We start from the raw sequence: 21877 nt of genomic DNA, 5'->3' as shown, positions 1-21877 counted from the left end.
CCCGGCACATGCAACTACAACTGAAAGAGGAAGGCATAATGTCAAGATCAACATGCTTTTAGTGTTGTTACACATGATGCATGCTGTCAAATGTACAAAATGCATTCTAAAACTGCAATACATGGTATGTCTTCTGCCTATCAACACTACTCAACAATATTAATCTACAATTGTCTACCTAGTATGTTCACCCTATGCATCAGACTATATGAATATGTCCATGCACCGATGGTGTGGATGACAGGGATGTGGCACAGGCATCATCATATGCACAGGGTGATAATGTTTGCCAGAGGCCTAGGGTGTGCCATTGGATGACATCATGCATGTGTGTTAGGGCCTCTGATATCACAAGGCATGTGTGGATGTTATGCGTGTGTGTGTTGAGGTGCCCTACATTTGTTTCCAGTGTGTGTGTATGCATGCACACAGGTCTGGCATGTGGCTGGCCTACACAGGAATAATATTGACAGCTGCAGACTGTACAAGGCAGGTGTCACAGTTCACGGTGTCCGGCCATGGCCACGTGACCTGCGCCAGCCAGGGGTTGCATGACCACTACCAGGCAGAGGTCCAGATTGGGTACCATCTGATGACACATGTCCACTGGAATCGTGCCCCTGTTGGGACCATCCAGGACCATGTGCACGTGGCCTGCTGTGTCCTGGTGTGGACTGCACAGCACCAGCAGCACTGCTGCTGCTACTGCCACTAAGGCAGCGGGCATATGCAGTAGCATGTTCACACAGACCTTCAACAGGTGATGTAGCTGGCCTACATCCACGTGCCCGATACCTCACTCCCATCAGATGTTCCAGCACAGACATTCCACACTTGAGGATTGACATGCCAAGGTCAAGGACTCCCACCATGTTACCCAATCATCTATCCAAAACATCTGCAAGATGATGTTGAGCATTTGCAAGTGCCTGGATGTTGTGAGTTAATGAATGGACAGCAGCCCTCGGAAGCCTCAGACCATCTCTGTTGTGCTGTTTAGCACATGCCTTTGCCTCCATTACAACCCAAAACATCCATCTGGTGACTCCAGCTGATGTGCTTGGTCTCACAGGGGTATGTTGGCCAGTGGTCCTCCTATGAGCAGCGCTGGGCACATGCCTGTGTGGGACACCACCAATCTGTTGACTGGGATCATGGTGTGCAGGCACACCTTCCATAGTCACCACACTTCCCTGTTCCATGCTACCACCCACCAACTGTCCTTCCTCCATGGACGGTGGTGATGGGGTATGTGCAGGCAGGAGGACTGTGTGTGAGGATGAGTGGGAGATAGGTGGAATGGCAACCAATGGCACAGATTCAGCCCTTGACAACCTTGCCTGTGCCTCAATCATACTATCATCATCACTGCTAGAGTCTGTGGGGACATTAACATCAGGTGGACCGCAGGAGGGCAACACACCTACATCAACACCTGTGAGGGGAAGACAAGAACTGTACATTACAAGTTATACCAGACACACACAGACAGACAGAGACACACACACACAGACAGACAGAGGCACACACACAGACAGAGACATAGACAGACAGAGACAGACACACACAAAGAGACACAGACAGACAGGCAGAGACACACAGACAGACAGAGAGACACACAGTCGGTTAATCAAAGTTAAACTATTCGGGCTACCTAAAGTCCACTCTTCAATTTTTCCCTTAGAACAGCTTTCCTTGAACTGTACCGCTGATCAAACCAGCCTATTCTATATCTAAAAAGTTCAGCTCTACTTGATTCCTAAGTAGACTATTCTCTATCTGTATAGCCTAGCACTTGCTCCTAAAGTACTTTTTACCTTGATATAGCACTTTTATTATACATAGAACCCCACCAGCCTAAAACCCCTTTTTCGATCACCCACATCCCCCGAAGTCTTTTCAAACTCATCTACATAAAGATTTGTCTATTCCTTCTAGCATGTCGAGGGATCAGTTGCTGGTGTCCTCTCCTGCTCAGCTGGTGAATCTGGGAATATTGAGGCAATGTTACAATTGCCTCATGTACACAGACAACCCTCTCCTTCTCCCACAAAACACAAATACATGCGAGAGATGCAACTATATAGCCAAACTGGAGGCTGAGCTCTCTCAACATAGGACTGGCAAGACCAGACAGAAGGAGAAGGTAACCACACACACCACAAACCCAGTCTCACATAGTACTATCACAACTTCAAATCATACACATAAACACACAAAGACATATTCGGAGGCTCTGATCAAAAATCTACCAAAACAGCAGAGGCCACCAAAGCAGACACCCAAACAACTGCCACCACAGGACACAACACATACAACACATAGACCACAAAGTCAGTGTGCCAAACAGTCACAGCCCTTAAGGCCAAACACAATGCCAGACACACTCGTCATAGGTGACTCCATAGTCAGACACACTGACGTCCCGCTCACCAGATTGAGTAAGGCGAAGGTCACAGTAAGCTGCCTGTCGGGCGCTAGAATCCGCCACATAACGCAAGCACTCAGGTCACTCAACAGCAGGTACAAGTATGACTCAGTCATTGTCCATGCTGGTGTGAACGACCTGAGATGTACCTCCCTGGACTACATGAAAAGAGACATAGAGGAGCTCTCTGATTATGTAGCCCAGGGAGGTATGACCCTGAGCTTGAGCAGTATCCTACCTTCACCAAGAATGATGCCACAATACAGAGACAAGATGATCAGCTTTAATAATTGGCTTAAACTCTGGTGTCATTCAAAGGGGATCCAATGTCTGTCTGCCTGGGATGACATGCTGGACAAGCCATGCTGCCGCAAGGGATGGCTTGCACCTGTCACCCTGGGCTTCCGGATATTGGCAAAGGCTCTTGCCACCCCATAGTGCCTTTTTAGGCAAGGCTCAAATTCTAAACCTACCACCCTAGAACACAAAAAGGAAAAAACTAAGGGTAATGCTGCTCAATGCCAGAAGTCTCAACCTCAAGATGCCTTTTCGAAGCCCTTCTCAGTATGGAGAACATCGATGTCTGTGCTGTGACTGAAACCTGGTTCAAGGCTCCTGAGAGCACCCGCACTATCAGGTTTTACCTCATATCATGCATTCGGACCCAAAATCCGGACAACACCAAGAAAGGAGGGGGTGTCCATATTCATCAAGGACACCCTCACCTCAAGGTTGGTAATACGATGCATCGGAGACCATCCAGGTGCAATTAACCATAGGCAAGACTGCTCTGCAATTTGTAGCATGTTACAGGCCACCCTCTCAAACTCAGGAACCTCACACAGCTTTCCTGAAAACACTGGAGGGGATAAATGTATCTCCAAACACCATCATACTAGGTGATTTCAACTATCCGAATATAGACTGGGATCACTACTCAAGCCCCAACACTCTAGCCCAAAGGTTCCTAGAGTTTATAAACTCAAATGTCATGGAACAACTAGTCACCATCCCCACAAGAGGAGAAAACATACTAGATCTCATCATCACAAACATGGGGTCACAATGTCCCCGGTTGTGTGCTCCACGAACTCAATGAGGAATTAAACCCGCAGTTAAGGCAGCTGTTTAATCTTAGCCTCACCTCAGGATACGTACCCAAGGAGTGGCGTACGGCAACTGTGGTCCCACTTCACAAAGGCGGTGCCTCCACCGACCCTGGAAATTACCGTCCCATCAGCTTGACAAGCCTGGTCTGCAAAGCTCTGGAGAGGATCATAATGGAACTCATAAATAAAGACATAGGGGACTTGCAGACATTGGATCCAACCCAGTTTGGCTTTGTCAAAGGCAGATCATGCCTTTTAAACTTGGTTGACTTTTTCAAAACAGTCACCAAGGCCATTGATGAGGGCAAGGCAGTCCACACAGCCTACCTTGACCTGGCAAAGGCTTTCGACACAATACCCCACTCAGGTATCATTGAAAAACTCACCAACCTAAATGTAAACCCATATGTCACAAGATGGGTTGCAAACTGGCTAAGTGACAGAACCCACAGGGTCAGAGTTGCTGGCGCCATGTCAGACTCAAAGCCTGTCACAAGTGGTGTCCCACAGGGCTCAGTCCTGGGCCCGCTCTTGTTTGGCATCTACTTTTCAGAAGTACAAGCAAACACAGGAGGATTATGGCTGACAAAGTTTGCAGATGACTGCAAACTGGGCACCATAGTCGAAAACACATCTGACACAGATATCCTTCAGAAGGGTCTTATAGAAATGGATAACTAGTGCCAGAGCCATGGCCTAAAGTTAAATGCCAAAAAATGCATAGTCATACCCTTCGGGAAAAACAAGGTTACCCCTAGCTACCATATAGGTGGCAATCCACTAAGCACAAAGGAGGTTATCAGGGATCTGGGGACCCAGGTTGACAGTAACCTTTTGTTTGATACTCACATTGCCAAAGTAGTTAGGAAGACCTTCTACATTGCCCACCTGATCATGAAGGGATTCACATCTAGATCAAGGGAGGTCATCGTTCCCCTGTACTCATCAGACCAATGATTGAGTACAATGCCCCATTCGGAATGTATCTGACCCGACACCTGCAGAATTGGAAAGGCCCCAAAAGTTCCTCACCAAAAGGATAAAGGGTCTCAAAAATATGTCTTATACTGCCCGACTGAAGGAACTCCAGCTCTATTCAGTCGCTTACCGTCTGCTCAGAGGTGACCTGTGCCTGACATACAAGGCCATGTCCAACCCGGATTTAATGAACATGCTTCACCTCAAAAAATCTAAATCCACCAGAACTACAAGGGCAAGAGACTTAAACATTAACATGGTTATTAATAGGATGTGCTGGAGGGACAGATTCATCACCCAGAGACTCCCTATGCTGTGGAACAAAATCCCGGTACATGTGAGGCAGAGCACCTCGCTAGCCTTGTTCAAGAGAAATCTTGACCAATGGATGGGAGATCGCAGGTATACCCCAGGGATTACCTCAGTGTCACTGCTTGACAGAGGCACAGAAAAATAATGGTCATAGTATCCTTCAAACTAAAGGGGTGGCGAAAGCCACAAAACTCTGGGCTAGGCTTATAAATTCCCTTGGGCAGATAGCCTAGTATGAACCTATGAACCTATGAACAGACAGACAGACAGAGACACAGACAGACAGAGACACAGACGCACACAGACACACACGCTACATGCAGGTGATATGGCAGATGGCATTCAGCTTAGACAATCATAGTTTCAGCATTGGCAATTATAGTGGTAGATATCATACATCCCTGAGTTGCACACAACAGCATGCATCTGGTATAGCAGACGGCATGCATCTTACATAATTATAGTGGTGGCTAGCATACATATCTGTATTGCACCATTTGTGTTAGTAGCTTATGCCCCATACCTGCAACACAATGCATGTACTTTGCACCATTGCACTGCACTGCCATGGTGTGTGCAACATACACCACATGTTAACAGACCATCGCTGACCTTTGTACATCTGCCACTGATGCTTTGTCTTGGCCAATGCCCCTATGTGTGAGGACATGAGCAGTAGGGTATGTCGACTGCGTACTATGTTTGCCTGAGCCCTAGCTTGCATATCTCCCCAAAGCAGTGCATGTGTGTTAAACATTATTCCATCTACCCCTGAGCTGAGTGTAGATATTGTGCATGTGGCTGTACACACGTTTGACATGGCTGTCCCTACTTTGCAATGGTGCCACAGACCAGCACAAGTTTACAATACACTGGCCTGCTGTGTGGCGTATGACCTTGCCAATCACATGTAGTATGACATGCCGTCTACTGATGTGTTGAATGACATGTCTACATGTGTAACACAATGGTGTCCTTTCCGATCTACAGTACAGTAATGGTGTCCCAATGCAGGGATGTGTTATACTAACATGGGCCTTCAGCTGATGCAATGTTGTCTGTCCACCCTACAAATATGCAGGGACATACTGCACAATGGGCTGATGCGCATAGCCATTGCAGGGCATCATGTGGCTTCACAATTGCTATACAGTGTGAGCTACTGACATGGTTCATAGCCATGACTATGTTCACATACAATACATATCTAATGTGGAATGTGACCCATGTCACAGAGGTGTATACACAATAAACCCTAATGTGGAATGTGAGACACAGGTCACAGAAGGGTATACGGATGACACCCCTGCACATCTGCAACCATATTACTGATACCTGGCAACTATGCCCACACATGACTAACTTACAAGTACTTTATGTCCCACATTCCATCTTTGTACCTCACACACATGAGGAGCAGGCATGAAAGTGATGTTTGACACCAGCAAGGTGAATGTACTGTATCTGTGGCTTGATGTGGATGTATGTGTATGCTGTGCAACACATGTATGTATTTGGATACTGTATAGGTGAATGCTTCCATGTCGTGACACACTCTAGATGTTCAAGTCATGTTATGTGGTGGTTTCATGTTATGCCTACACAAGCTGTGCACAGGCCTGTATGATGTTTAGTGCTTCACATCTGCAATATCACCATGACACAAAGGCCATAGTTGTATTGTGTTGAGCCAATGTACAACAGGGTGTACACACATGTACACCACTTCTACTGTGTGTTTTGCTTCATGTCTCTGGCCATCCTCCATGGCCATGTGTACACATGGTCAGTCCAATGGTTGTGATGACCAATTTATTTCACATGTCAGTGTTATCCCATATTACATACACCCATAGATGACAAATGCTCCACTGAGGACAGAGTTATACAGACAAAGGGTGGTATGTATGGGATGTGAAACATGTTTTGCAGGATAGTTGAGCAGTGTTGCAATCAGCCCACTACATGTCATGGACATGTCTGATAGCACATCACATTGTGTGACATTCACAACAAGGGTATACTCTACAAGGGTGTATCCTGTGGGCTGGGCATACTCCAGCTCTAACACATTTAGTGTGTGCGCACACATATGCTCTCTGTACAGTACTATTCATATTTCCAACATGTGTAATGCTGATATGCAGTACCTGTCCCTACAGTGGAACACACCTCCACCATTGTATTCACTATTGTCCACACATCTGGCAATGACAATTTGGAAGGTTTAGCGTAGGTGTTTCATATAGTCTTCAATTGTTTCACATAGGTAAACAGTGTGATGCATTGCAGGTCTGACCAGTGTCCATTACCAGGACCACCATACATTATGTGTACGTGTGTTATGGCAGATACCATGCAATTATTATGTTCCATGCATTATCAAGCCTGGTAAATAATAACAATATCACCTGACATAGGCTGCTGTCACTGCGAAATGCCAGAGGTACCTAAACAGGAGTGTCACAGCAGTAAGATCATTATCCACACCTGTGTGGTAGCTACAGGGTACAATGTCTATGTTAGCATATAAGCCAGTACAATGCACTATACTATGGAGTATGCACATCTGTGCATACATAGGGTAGCAGACTATAGCATGTGGCATGTGTGCATACATGCCTTGCATATGATGTTACATTACATATTGTGCAGTAACATGTGTAATTATGTGATATATGGTTGTGTTTTATGTACAGTAGTGACTTACCAGGCAACTCCAAGCTCAGTGGTTGAGAGACACCCACCTCCACACTACCAGCTAAAGCTTGTGGATGGAGGTCTGCAGGTGTCCCCAGGTTGACCAGTAGCTCCTCGGTACATGTGAGTGGGGGCTGGGTGAGTGGCCAAACACCTGTTGCACCTTGTCCCTGGAGATTGCATTAGCATGCTGTTTCGCCCATCTTATCAGGTCAGTGAGTGTCAGTACACCTGCTGATCGGTGCTATTGTGATCTCCAACATCATTTACCCTCCTGCAGAGTTTATCCCAGAGGGCATCCCACTGCTGTGCATCCTGTGGCACTTGGCTGAAGAGCATCATGTAGTTGTCGAGGAGGTATGGAATGAGGACCTCATCCTCCAAGCGGCTGTAGGGTGGCAGTCTGCTACGTGGCATACCTGGAAGACATAATGATGGAGACAGGTCACAGTAACTCACAGAGAAGTACAGCAGTACAGCTGAACATACATGTGTATCACTTTTATTAAGATTACAAATACTTCTTTGTAGATCTACATGACACTAACACCACTGACATGTATAAGTCACACACATTTGACACCTACTGGTGATGTGATGTTATCACCATATATGTGTGTGTCATGTGATGACATTGCTCATACACCATGTGGATGTTGTCTTGACATGGGCAGGTCTGTTTGCCTGTAGTGGTGTCTTTACCTATCAGCACATGCCTGGATGTGTTCACATTAATGCAATTGACCTTAATGCTATGTATAGGGCACATATATAGTCATACATAGCCATTAGGGACATGACCTGTGACCCTGCAGACTTGCAAGCATGTATGTATTTTGCCATATATATCTATATGGCACTGTACAACTGTATAGCATCCTACCATGTATTGCCTGAGTTGCACATGTGTAACACATGGGACAATAGCTAGCCTGATGGTATTTGCAGGGTTGGATATCAACTATGGCATGTAAGGTCATAGTGATCTAGTAGGCTATATGCCCTGGGCCATTTATGAGCCCAAGCAGACAGGTTACCTAGCTGTAGGCAACAGTCAGGTAAGTTTCAGGGGCCAGTTCAAGCAGTGCCACAGAACCGATACACATAGTTACTGATATATTTGTCATGCGGTCATCACACCATGTCACAGAGAGGGGTGATGTGCAGCTTTGCTGGACAGGGATGCATAATATGGCAAGAGTATGTTAAGTGATTGGGACAAAGATCTGTCAGGCATGTTGTGATCTTTGTACTAGAAAGGTGGATGTCCATGATGTATGTGTTTATTTGGGATCAGGATGTGTTAACTGTAGCATGTCCAACACCTCTGGGTTGGACATGACTTTATTCAGGGTAGGCAGCATGCTACATAGTGTAGCTAGGGATTGTGAAGGGCAGTGTAGGCCATCTACACATGGGCAATAACCCTTAAAGGAAATATGTGATCTATTATGGGTCACATGGGTGTTGAGTATGGATGAGCAGTTATCTCTATATTCCTGGATGGCACCCTGTCATGATTAGGGGTGCCACATATGACTACCTGTCTTTTGTGGTGACATAACTATCAAAGGGAAGTACTGTCCAGCTGCATCCCATACACACAGTTGCCATTATGTTGACCACTGCCTAGGTTGTAGTTTATGGGTACAGGGTTTGTAACATAGGGGATGACAATGCAATACTTAGCTGACAGATTGTGGCCATACATCACACACCACACATCTGACACACTAAGGCCCTTCTGTATGTTGAACGCAGCACACAATGAGTTGACTACTGCTCCTAGTTCATAGTCATTTGCAAACATCAATAGGCTGATGCCTTCTGTGTTAGTCTATGTGGTATAGATAACAAAGAGGGGAAGTACCAGGAATGACCCCTGTATTACTGTGGCTTGCACTTGTTTGATGTGCATGTATTCATCAGACACCTTCTGTAGTGAGGGTTCTGCCAGCAGTCCAGTTGCCAACCACTCCTGTGACATAGGAATATACACCTAGTTTACTGAGTGTAGCTGGAACACAGTATGGGTGATGGTGTCCTATGACCTGGCAAGGTCATGATATGCAGTGTGAATCAACCTTACTGTCATCTACATCTGTACCGAGTACATCAATTACATTGGACTACGGTTCATGGCTTCACAGACCAGACACAGCAGGGTAGTTGTGCACTATGTCCCATTATCAATGGTGTCTTCCCCTTTGTGGGGTATGATAACTGTTTCTGTGCACCACTCGATGTGTACACAGCCTGACATGGAGCTATGATTGAACATGATGTGTATGTGGATAGCTGAATGTTCTTACATTTGTCTAGGATACACCCTGGGATGTTGACAGGTCCCATGAAAGCTGTATGTATGGTATTAGAGAGTGCAGCTTGCACCTGCATAGTCGTTAGTACAGGGGCCCTGTAGTGTACATGGATATATTACTAACTGTACCTGTTGGTGGTGGGGGGGAGGTGGGAGTGGGTTTAGTTTCTCTGAGACCCTATCTGGATGAATGGGTTCTATTTCTGTAGGTGCAGTACTTCCCATGCCATAGTGCTGTGCAGCACAGCAGGTCTTTTCGTTGCCATTAAGATTAATGACACAGCTATAGAATGCTCTGTGCTTGGCCTCATAATATGTGGCTGATTCGTTTCACATAGCTTTGCGTGGTTTTATATGGTGTATCTGTATCTTACTGAGGCTGACCAGGGATCACCTACACTCATGTGTATTCACTCTTTCAACAGTTACTACCTTCTGTGGTACAGTTTAAAGTATGGTACCACCAGTTTGCCTACTTGTTTGTGTTGCGATGACTCCTGGTTCTGTTTCAATTGCACAATCAGTGCACATATGTGACTGCTTAAGGCTCATTTGTGTAGGATTCAGCATTTGCACATGCATTGTCCATCTGCATGGGTGCCATGGCACTCACCACTCTGCTCTTAGGAAACATAACATTGGCATTGGAGACTAATTATTTGTAGCATACTGTTAGCCCTGTTTGTGTGACTACTGTGATCCAGGTCAGTGGGGTCGATGGAATCCAACATGCATTGAGCGCAGGTGTTGGTACATGAGGAGTCTTCCCAGTTTATAATGGAATAGTTGAGAGTAGCCAATATTATGGCTCTGTCTCAGACCTAATCTTCCCCATTACAGCACATTATGACAGTTGAGAAGTCCGCGGCCTGGTGGGTGATCTGTCTCAAGGTGCATTATGAATTCCACTGTGGCACAAAGGTAGTTGCTCAGCATAATGCATCTGATGTTATGCAAGTGCAGTTAGCGTGGGGGTGTACATATCCTTCAGGAATATGGACACACCTGCGGCCCGTGTGTTCCAATAAAGGATAATGGGCAAAAGGTGAGGTATGTGTTATAACATGGTCATGCAGGTGTGCTCTCCGGAACGTTGAAATATGTTTCAGCCACTGCACAGATATGTTCTCCATGTTAGGGATTGATATATGTGTGTCCATATAGTATTTCTGACATGTATCATTGTGTAGCGAGACCCGCAGTTTATTGCTTGGCTGTCCCTGTAACAGCAGTGGACCCTCACCTGAACCATGCTTGATGAAGGCATTATAGGGGAAGCATGAGCCCTAGGCTGTATCCAGATTCCCAGTGGTGACAGGTGCAGGCCCTGTCTGGCAAAGCATCATGGTCTGTCAACCATGTTATCCCAGAATGACAGATACTGGATACCCTGCAACATGCACCACTACACTAGACAATTGTGGAATACAATCCTTTTGTCCCTGTACTGCAGTATCATTCTGGCCAATGGTAGAATGCTACCCAGGCCTTGGACATACCTGCATGGGCTACAAGACTGACAGTTCCTACATGTGTTTCCATGCAGTCCAGGCCACTGCATCACAGGTCCTGCACAACAACGCGGAATATGCCAGAGCCATGTGTATATTCAGAAGGTGGTCTGTGTGTATGAGTATGTGGCTAATCATGGCAGACAGGCAGCTGACAGTATGTATGCCCTCGTATAGGTCGGTGTGTAACATAGTGCTAGAGTTTGCATTCACAAATGAGTACTGTTGGGCATGTTTCCAGTCATGTGTTCAGAGGTGTGGCACAATTATGCAAACTATGTCATACAGTTTGTGTATTTTGGTGTCTGTCTCTTCCTGCTTGGGGGATCACTTGTTTGGCCAGATACTTAGACGTGTCTGTGAATGTGTGTGATTTCTGGTAGTGTGTGTAGGTGTCCTTACTGTGTTTTGGTAAGGGTATGTGTTGGTTGTGTTGATGAGCTACATGTGTTAACCAACACCTCATGACTGCCCATTCCAGTCATAGCTGTAGTCTAGGCTGCCTTCCAGCTTACCTCTGTAGCTGCATCCCAAGCAATGTGTGGGGTGTGGTGTTAGGTGGGTCTGGCAGTGTACATGGCATAGAGATTACATTCCCCCAGGATGGCCACATACACAAAGCTGACATTTGGAAACACCAGCAGCTGACTAGTGTACATGCTTGCATGAGCAGTCAGTACTACAAATACAAAGTACTGTATTTAGTTTACGTATTGCCTATGAAGATGTTTTAGACAGTGATGCTCACATGTAAATATTTGTGTTATGGACATGACAACACTGGCTATTACGGAAACATTGTAGCTACCTTTAGCAGTAATCCTCCTCTGAGGAGCACATCACATCCTGTTAATTGATTACAGATGATGCAAGTGTCTACAGGTCTGTTTCCTTCTCTGGGTATATACTCACATATCCACCAGGACCATGAGCTCTGTTGAGCATAGACACCCACTCCCCAAACAGAGTCATGTATCAATAGGCTCTGATACCACTATCAACATGATCAGGATATAATCAGATAGTGTGAGCCATCACCTATGATGGGGCTATTACACATGGGCAGCTGTCTCCTACATCTTACACTCCTACTGCAGATGTTACACTGGAGTTAAAGATGATATGCAACCTGTTCCATTACCAGTGCTGTACACTACCTTACAAACAGTATGTGCAGGCGGCTGTTAGGTTGGCAAGGAAAGGTTGGGCTACACAAACTTGGTAGTACAACCAGTGTGTCTGTACTCTCAATATCCACTCTATGTAGGTGTGCACATAGCCATTTGGCCCAGCCCTGTAACAAGGGTCACTACACATTTGCATAACATGTACACATGCACAGCTGTTATTGCTGCAAACGATAGTAGAGAGGTGGATATTACATGTGTTATGTGCGTGGATAGTTACCTGGCTCTTCCAATTATCTTTGCTATCATGCTGCTAACCTGTCAGATAAATACTAATGCTATGTATCCTGTCATTGAGTATTGTAATTGCCAATAGATATAACTACTATTTGCATAACGTAACTGAACCGCTATGTAGAATGGAATACAGATCTTCCTAGAATACTGTACATTACACAGTTACTGGCACAATATCCCACAATGCACACCATATTTGCACGGTAAGCCAACCTTTAACATGTTCGTCTTACTTATACACCCATACATATGTCGACTGTTACAATATATCGACATATACTATCCCCTGTTATAGCACATACTTGTTGGACCAATCCTGACACTGACAGTGGCTGGAAGCGAATTGGTGGGTTCCAAGCTCATATCATCCCTTGTGGTGTATGTGGAGTGTGCCATGTGGCCTACAGCAGTACACACATAGAATACTACAAGCATACATCACTACAAGATAGCTATTTCCACTATATGCATTGATTACACTGTAATGCTTACAGTACAGATACTACATACATAGACATACAACATGTTATACATACCGTCTTAGTAATCGGAGGTGCTATTAACTAGTGTAATACTCGTTTTCAGTTTGCCTTGCAGTGTTTTGTACTGTCCTAAAGGTAGATACAGATGGTTTGAATGTGTGACAAGGCAACCTTTTATAGTTATAGATCAGGGCCATGTGCTATCCCGATGGCCAATTGGTGTTCCTAAGTAGCTAATTACATGCACATCAGCTGCACTGCTGCTGCCTTAGCCAATACCATGGCTACAGTAGAGTATAATTGAGTACTCCACTTGGGCGTTATCCCTTTGGGGGAGGGTGGAATGTGTGATTGCTATGGTCCATGTTGTACTCAGATATGACCAGTTCGGATGCTGTCTACAGACATGTATGTATATGTGTATATATCTGCTATTAACCACACAACCAACAGGCTGTAACAAAATCAAAGTCCACTGTAAAAAGCGAAGTAGTTCCAGATACAATGAAGGCTGTCCTTTTACCCACGTATCACTCTATGTAGGTGATACAAACATCGATCTCAAACGGGTTGATAATAGAATTTATTACCACAAAGGCGAAAATGAAATAAAATAAAGTACTTAAACACATAAATTCAAAAATGAATAAAACAAAGTAACTGATTTAGAGCTTTCATCTCCAACACCAGAGACTTCCTCAGAATCCAGTTACCATTCACAATTCTTACTTTATATATCCCACATCATTAATTATTGATTGAACATTTATCTAGTTAATTGCATATGCTTATAAATTAATTAAAGGGCTATTCTTCAAACAATGAATTTCTGCAACACTGAATAACCATTTGGAATAAAGTTGTGTTAAATAAGCCAACATATGTACAAGGAATATATATTCCTATATGTGTATAGTCAACACGTATATGTATAATTTAAATATACAAAAATATAAATAAATGAATAAATATATAGACACAAATATATAAATATGTAAATATGTAAATATATGCATTCAGTTTGCCAAAAGGCACATTAGTAAGTTAATAAATAAATAAATAAATACATGATGACATGCTGACCAAGAAAAAATCCCCCGAGAAAGTTGAAAATTAATATTATGTTAAGTACATTTGTGCAAAATAAATGCATTTGTCAATATGTATGCATGAAAACAAAAACATAAGGAATATACAGATGTAACACATGTGTACTTGTTTGTACCTGTTTATAATATGTGTATATATATCTATTTAAATAAACATAAAAAATCAGTAAATAAATAAATTAATTAATATAATACTAATAATTTATTTAAAATGGTTCTGATAATTTTATTTAAAATATTATTTAAAAATACTATTTAAAAAATATTATTTAAAAAAATTGATTAAAACTGTTTATTTAAAAAATGTTGTGCTGATAATTTGTACACATTGTTACAGATTATTGAAACTGATATGAATGTTATATTAGTATTATACCAAATTGTATAAATATGAATGAATAAATAAATAAATAGAAAATAAATCAATAGGATTTATATTATATATATTACAACCCTAGAAACATGGTTAAACCTTTTGTAAAGCAACCTATTAACTAATTTTGTTCTAGAGGTAATGGGCTTACAGTTTTTATTAGCATCTGGTCATTTTACCTTTTCTTTGGGTCTGCAGCCAATATTTTTAACGCCGGTGTTATAGATATATGATCATTTAATCCTTTTCCACTACATGCATCTAATCTCAGCTGCCAGATCATTTCCCTGTACTCTAGCTTAGTCTCCCAATCACCTCCTCTATCCATAGGTTCAATTTCCTCAAGCACCCAAAATTTGAAATCTGCCTGTTTACATACCATTGCGTGCCTATATAATGCATTGTTGTCATTATGTTTGCTAATGTCTCTTGTATGCTCATATATTCTATTCCTAAGATGGCGTTCAGTTTTGCCTATATAGTAACTCCAGCATACTTTACAGAATACTAAGTATACAACTCCTTTTGAGTAACAACTATTGTACCTTTTGTCTTTTAAAGTTATATCCAAACTAGGTATTCTGATTTCTTTTGATCCAGCAATAAATGCGCATTGAGCACACATACCGCATTTAAAAGTGCCATGTCTCTTATTAGCCCCCCTGGTACTAGTAGTTCTCTGTTCAATGATATTTTTAATGTTCTTGTTCCTTCTGAAACTGTATTTTATATCACTTTGAAATACATCAGTCTTTGTTGCTATGTTCCTGAACATCTCCCAAGTATCATCAATACTTTTCTTCAGCCATTTTACACCTTGATGGTATGTGGCTGTCAAATAGGGTGTGTCACTTGTTACAATTGTATTAGGGGTATTAGAACTACTCTTCTCATTATTGGTTACTGTAGGCTTCACACACCCATCTTTAGCTAACAAAGCATTATATTTGTTGCCTCTTTCTGATAACACATATTCTTTTATAGGGCTAATAAAATCCATAGGATAACCTCTTTCATAAAACATTTTTCTACATTATCTATTTCTTTTAAAAAATCTGTATCATCTGAGACCATTCTAGCCATCCTAATCATTTGTCCTTTTACTATGTTTTTCTTAAGTTGGCAAGGATGATCACTGCTGAAATGTAAATAGGCATTAGAATGATGTTCCTTTCTAAATACATTGGACCTATAACATTTACTCTGATTGTCCTTATTTAATTTGATATCTAAAAAATGTATTTTCTCTGCATCTGTTTGGTGTGTGAAATGCAGAAAAGTAGTTGTCTGGTTTATATATTGTATAAAATCTTGTATACAGTCATATGGACTGGACCATAAAATAAATATATTGTCCAAAAAACGAAAATAATTACTTATATATTGACTGTATATAGAATTGAACACATATTTCTTTTCCCAGAATAACATAATAATGTTAGCATACATGGGGGCACAAGCTGAGCCCATGGCTACTCCTCCTTTCTGATGGTAGTAGTCTCCTTCAAAATATACATAATTGTACTTTAATGTCAGTTCCATACATTCCAAAACAGTTCTGAAGTTAGCTCCTGTTACCAATTTCAGTTCAACAAGTACTTTTTCAAACCAGTCTAAACCAATATCTTGAGGTATAACTGAAAACAATTCTTTAACATCAATGGTAATAAACAACATGTTGTCTAAATAGGTACTCCCACCTATTTTTTCCAAAAAATCCCATGAATCAATCAGAATATGGTCATATTTAGTATTGAATCCTTTTAACATAGTGTCTACATAAATTGCCAAAGGCTGAGTTTTTGATCCCTGGGATGACACTATGGGTCTCATGGGTGGGTTGTGTAGGGATTTTGTATTTTGGGTATTCCAAAAATACCCAGAATAACAGGTTTTGGTACTTTTAAAAATTTATACAGTTCCATATCAATCATTCCTGTAAACAGATTGTCTTCCAGAATGAGGTCTATCTTCCTATATGAGATATTAATCTCATTCTTTGTTACTGAACCATATTGCTCTTCCTTGTCCAAAATATCCTTCATTTTCTTAATGTAATCCCATCTATCCATGATAACCACCCCTCCCCCTTTATCAGGTTTCATGATACGAATTTTATCATTACTACTCAGATCTCTGAGTAGTTTGTATTTAGCGTTAGTTAAATTGCTTTTAATTTTTTTATTATCAATATTATTGTTTTTATATCCATTTCGTATCCTATTTATAACACATTTTTCAAAATTTAAAATTTCATATTGTAATGGGGGGTTATAAGTATTATGTCTTGCTAAAGAATTCTCTCTATCTTGACCTACTCTGTCCTTAAATATATGTTTGAAATTTAATTTTCGTGTAAATAACTTGATATCTAATATAATATTTTCAACTCTCGGTTTTCTGGCTGGTACAAAAGTAAACCCTTTGGTAAATAATCTAAAAAAATCTTGATTAATCAATATTTCAGTGTAGTTAAATATATTAAAATTATTAAAAGTATGTATAGCGACGTCCACATGTTCCTGTGCATCCAAAATTAATTCAGGAATGTAGTCACTTGTTATGTCTTGGCACAAAACCATGTCAAAGTCACCTATCTGTATACTCTCCCTGTATGCATTACCTGTGCATAAGTTTGTTGAGTCCGATTTCTCAACCTCTCTGACCTCCTGGGTTCGTCTATCCCTAAAGGGACATCAGTTCTAATATTGTTGTCATTTTCTATTATATTAAAATGTTCATCATGTGAATATCTATGGTATTCCGTTGGATTTGGCTCCAATTGCCCCTGTTCCCATTGTCTAGGTTCCCAACTAACACCTCTTCCAGCCCCTCTATAACTTTTGTTTTGATTATATCTTGTCCTGTGTGTTGTATACGGGCCCTTCCTCTTTTCTTCATTCCTAAATATATTCTCATCTGCATATGCATTTCCTTTCTCATAATCACCAAGGTCCCTTTCAAGTTTTTTTTAGTTTTCTGTTGATATTCATATTAGTAGCAGAGTCTATGTCATACAAAACTCTAAAATACAAATATTTATACTCATCAACCCGAAACAATAAATCAGTGTTGATTTCACTATATAGCTTATCTATCTCATTTTTAGTTTGTTCCATAACATCAGTGTTGCGTTTCATCATCAATTTTAACATAGCTAGCCCACATTCATTTAAAATATCGCAAATACCTTTAAAAAATATTTTATTACCATTTACATTATTCAGAAACTTATTAAGTCTCAACCCTTTAGGTACTATCTTTTCTTTTATACTTTTATCGAAGTACCAGTTTTCAACACTAAGCAATTTGAATTTCAATAACAATTTTTTGAAAATCTTACATTTGTCCTTATAGGTTAAGCTGTTTGCTGGTTCTTTCGTTTTTTCTTTTTCCTTGGTAAAAGTACATGATTTGTTTAACCATGTGCTAAAATCCATTTCCTTGTACATATCCATAGCTTGCGCTTCCATTGTGTCATGAGTTCCATTGGTGCGAAAGGTTGAAACGTTGTGCCCTTCATTATTTCTCCTGCTCGCGTTTTTCCACCATACCTTCTCTACCTCTGGTTGCAGCGTCGCATACCTCTGACGTCATCCTAACAGCCCCCGTCTCCTTCGGGCTGCTTTGCGCACAAGGTATACCATTGGAAGAACCCGTTAATGGAATGTCCGTTTGTGAGTGGGCTTGGATAACCCTTAATAGTTCATTTAACATGTTGCTGCTATCCATATGCTGGGTTTGACTCCTCGTATCCGGACCACAGTGAAATACCAACTATTAACCACACAACCAACAGGCTGTAACAAAATCAAAGTCCACTGTAAAAAGCGAAGTAGTTCCAGATACAATGAAGGCTGTCCTTTTACCCACATATCACTCTATGTAGGTGATACAAACATCTATCTCACATGGGTTGATAATAGAATTTATTACCACAAAGGCAAAAATGAAATAAAATAAAGTACTTAAACACATAAATTCAAAAACGAATAAAACAAAGTAACTGATTTAGCGCTTTCATCTCCAACACCAGAGACTTCCTCAGAATCCAGTTACCATTCACAATTCTTACTTTATATATCCCACATCATTAATTATTGATTGAACATTTATCTAGTTAATTGCATATGCTTATAAATTAATTAAAGGGCTAGACTTCAAACAATGAATTTCTTCAGCACTGAATAACCATTTGGAATAAAGTTGTGTTAAATAAGCCAACATATGTACAAGGAATATATATTCCTATATGTGTATAGTCAACACGTATATGTATAATTTAAATATACAAAAATATAAATAAATGAATAAATATATAGACACAAATATATAAATATGTAAATATGTAAATATATACATTCAGTTTGCCAAAAGGCACATTAGTAAGTTAATAAATAAATAAATAAATACATGATGACATGCTGACCAAGAAAAAATCCCCCAAGAAAGTTGATAATTAATATTATGTTAAGTACATTTGTGCAAAATAAATGCATTTGTCAATATGTATGCATAAAAACAAAACATAAGGAATATACAGATGTAACACGTGTACTTGTTTGTACATGTTTATAATATGTGTATATATATATATATATATATATATATATATATATATATATATATATATATATATATATATATATATAGATATATATATATATATATGTGTGCGTGTGTGTGTGTGTGTGTATATGTATATAGATATATACATTATTGCATACGTTAAGCTGTACCTCCATAGATGTGTAGATGTTTTTAACCTATCTATATATCTACATATATATGTAGACCTGTATATATCGACATGTCTCTCTCTCTCTCTCTCTCTCTCTATATATATATATATATATATATATATATATATATATATGAGCATACACCTTTAATTGGGTACATGGCGGGTTGTCCTATTTCAACACATTCCTCCCTTTTGTGTTTTAACCTGTCGGTATACACAACTGGGCTAGGTACATCCCAGGTAGCTTAGTGTTAGGTTACTCTGAGGATGGAGTACTTGGTTGTGGGTTCTACTTCTGGAAGATATTATTATTTTACCCCTGAGAGTAGGCACTGGTACGGAAAGTGTGAATAACGCACATTTACGCAGTTGTGAGCAGGTTTGCCCGTGGTCTGTGTGACGTTAAGCAAAGGTCAAACGTGTGAAGCGCTTCTCCGTTTACCATGTTTCAGCGCCGCTTACCATCGCGCAAACAAGTGGAAACCCGCTTACAACTGCTTAAGAGTGCTTTAATCCACCTGCATCCAAAAGCCCTTATTCTGGCCCTCAAAATAACCTAACAGCCCTTGCAGGTCTTGAACCCAGGACTATGAACACCACAGTCACTGATCTTACCACTAAGGCATCTGAAATATGCACGAATGTTATGGTGTTTAGAATACACATTGTACTACAGAAATTCATCACTACTGAAAATGTGACAATCGGTTGGTATACATATGTTTGATACATGTTAATGTTCATATGTTTGTGAAAAGTAGGTGTTGCAATGTGACATGACAGGGTGTATTATGAATGAGTAAGGTTCTTGCTTTGTGCCTTTTTTATATTGTCCCCATACTCCATGTATGCCCCTCCTGTTCACTTATTGGACATCCGACCCAGTCCCTCCTTGATGCATGATGGCATTACCCATCATTCCTCCCCCACCCCAATCCACATACACAGCAACCACCCCTTCTATGGTGAATTAGGTTAAAATTAATTGTTATAATACCAGAGCTGCATGTGTTTTGTGTACACTCCAATTCCTTTGGAGTGCTTCTGTGTCACAAAGTGTGTTCATAGATGCTTATATATATATATATATATATATATATATATATATATATATATATATATATATATATATATATATATATATATATATATATATATATATATATATAAATATATATATATATATATATTTCATATTAGTTTGCAACAGTAATACATCTGTAGACTGGAATGTGTTGGTTCACAAACTACAGTACATTACAATGTACTGTACATATGTACACAAAGCCACTGTCCCATTTGTGATCATTACAGTGAAATGCATATGGTATAAGGTGTAGTCTCAGGACCATGAAACATGTGTACACTTCAGATGGCTTAGTGGTATGTCCCATGGCTATAGTGCGCATTGTCCAGGGTTCGACGTCTGCGATGCTTTACGAATGCTTTTTACTGCAGAATAAGGCTCATTTAAGCAGTTGTAAGCATGTTTAAATGTATTTGTGTGACATTATAGCAGCGGTTAAACACAGTTAAAGAAACATTGTAACGTATAACCTGTGCGCGCAAACATGACCACATCCACTAACTACTTCGGATATATACCTGTCAGTGACGTAACATCTCACTATGTGATGACATGACATTACATTCTCTGTTGACTGTAGTCTCCTGCACACATGGGTTTATATGGGTGATTCGAATGTTTATTATACAGACGATTACTACCTATATATGCAAGCTGTGGTTAAGGTATACTTTTGCACATGACAACCATCCCTGCCTTTATCGGGATTGTAACCTCGAATGCACAGATACTATGTGGATGCTGTAACCATTACACTGTTGACATTAACGTTGCTTCTCCCTATTTCCTATTTAGATGGTTTCTATGTGTAAGCTAGGCTAAGCAAAGGGCGGAGGCCCCCAAACTCACTAAGCTTCACGTACACTTGACATAACAACATACAACAAATGTACTGTGAGACAATACATTACATTCCTAACTACATTAGGCATAGCCCCTCACTGACACACTTCAAGGGGAAACCTTGTTGTGTGAATGGGTAACAGACTATACACCTCTGGGATTATGTGTCCCAGAACCATACAGCCAGGTGGTGGGGGAGCCTGCCCAGTTTGATAGCTGCAGGACCTGTTGGGGGAATTGACTGGTGATGAATTGTCACATTAACATGCCCTCTTTAGATCACGTGCCCCTATCACCCTCCACACCCCCGGTCTTCAACAGCTTCCAGCAACTCTGCCTGGAATTGCTTCATTGGCTATGCTTGACAAAGGCTCAGTTACTTCATCAATGGTGCAGGGAAGGCCAACACACTACTGCTATGCTTCTAATTGCCCTTGGGCAGATAGATAGTAGGCTG

This window comes from Protopterus annectens, chromosome 10.part0, assembly GCF_019279795.1.
Source record: "Protopterus annectens isolate FY-2018-M chromosome 10.part0, PAN1.0, whole genome shotgun sequence".
Taxonomy (NCBI): Eukaryota; Metazoa; Chordata; order Ceratodontiformes; family Protopteridae; genus Protopterus; species Protopterus annectens.
The sequence above is the reverse complement of the archived record's forward strand: the minus strand, read 5'-3'. Positions refer to the sequence as shown.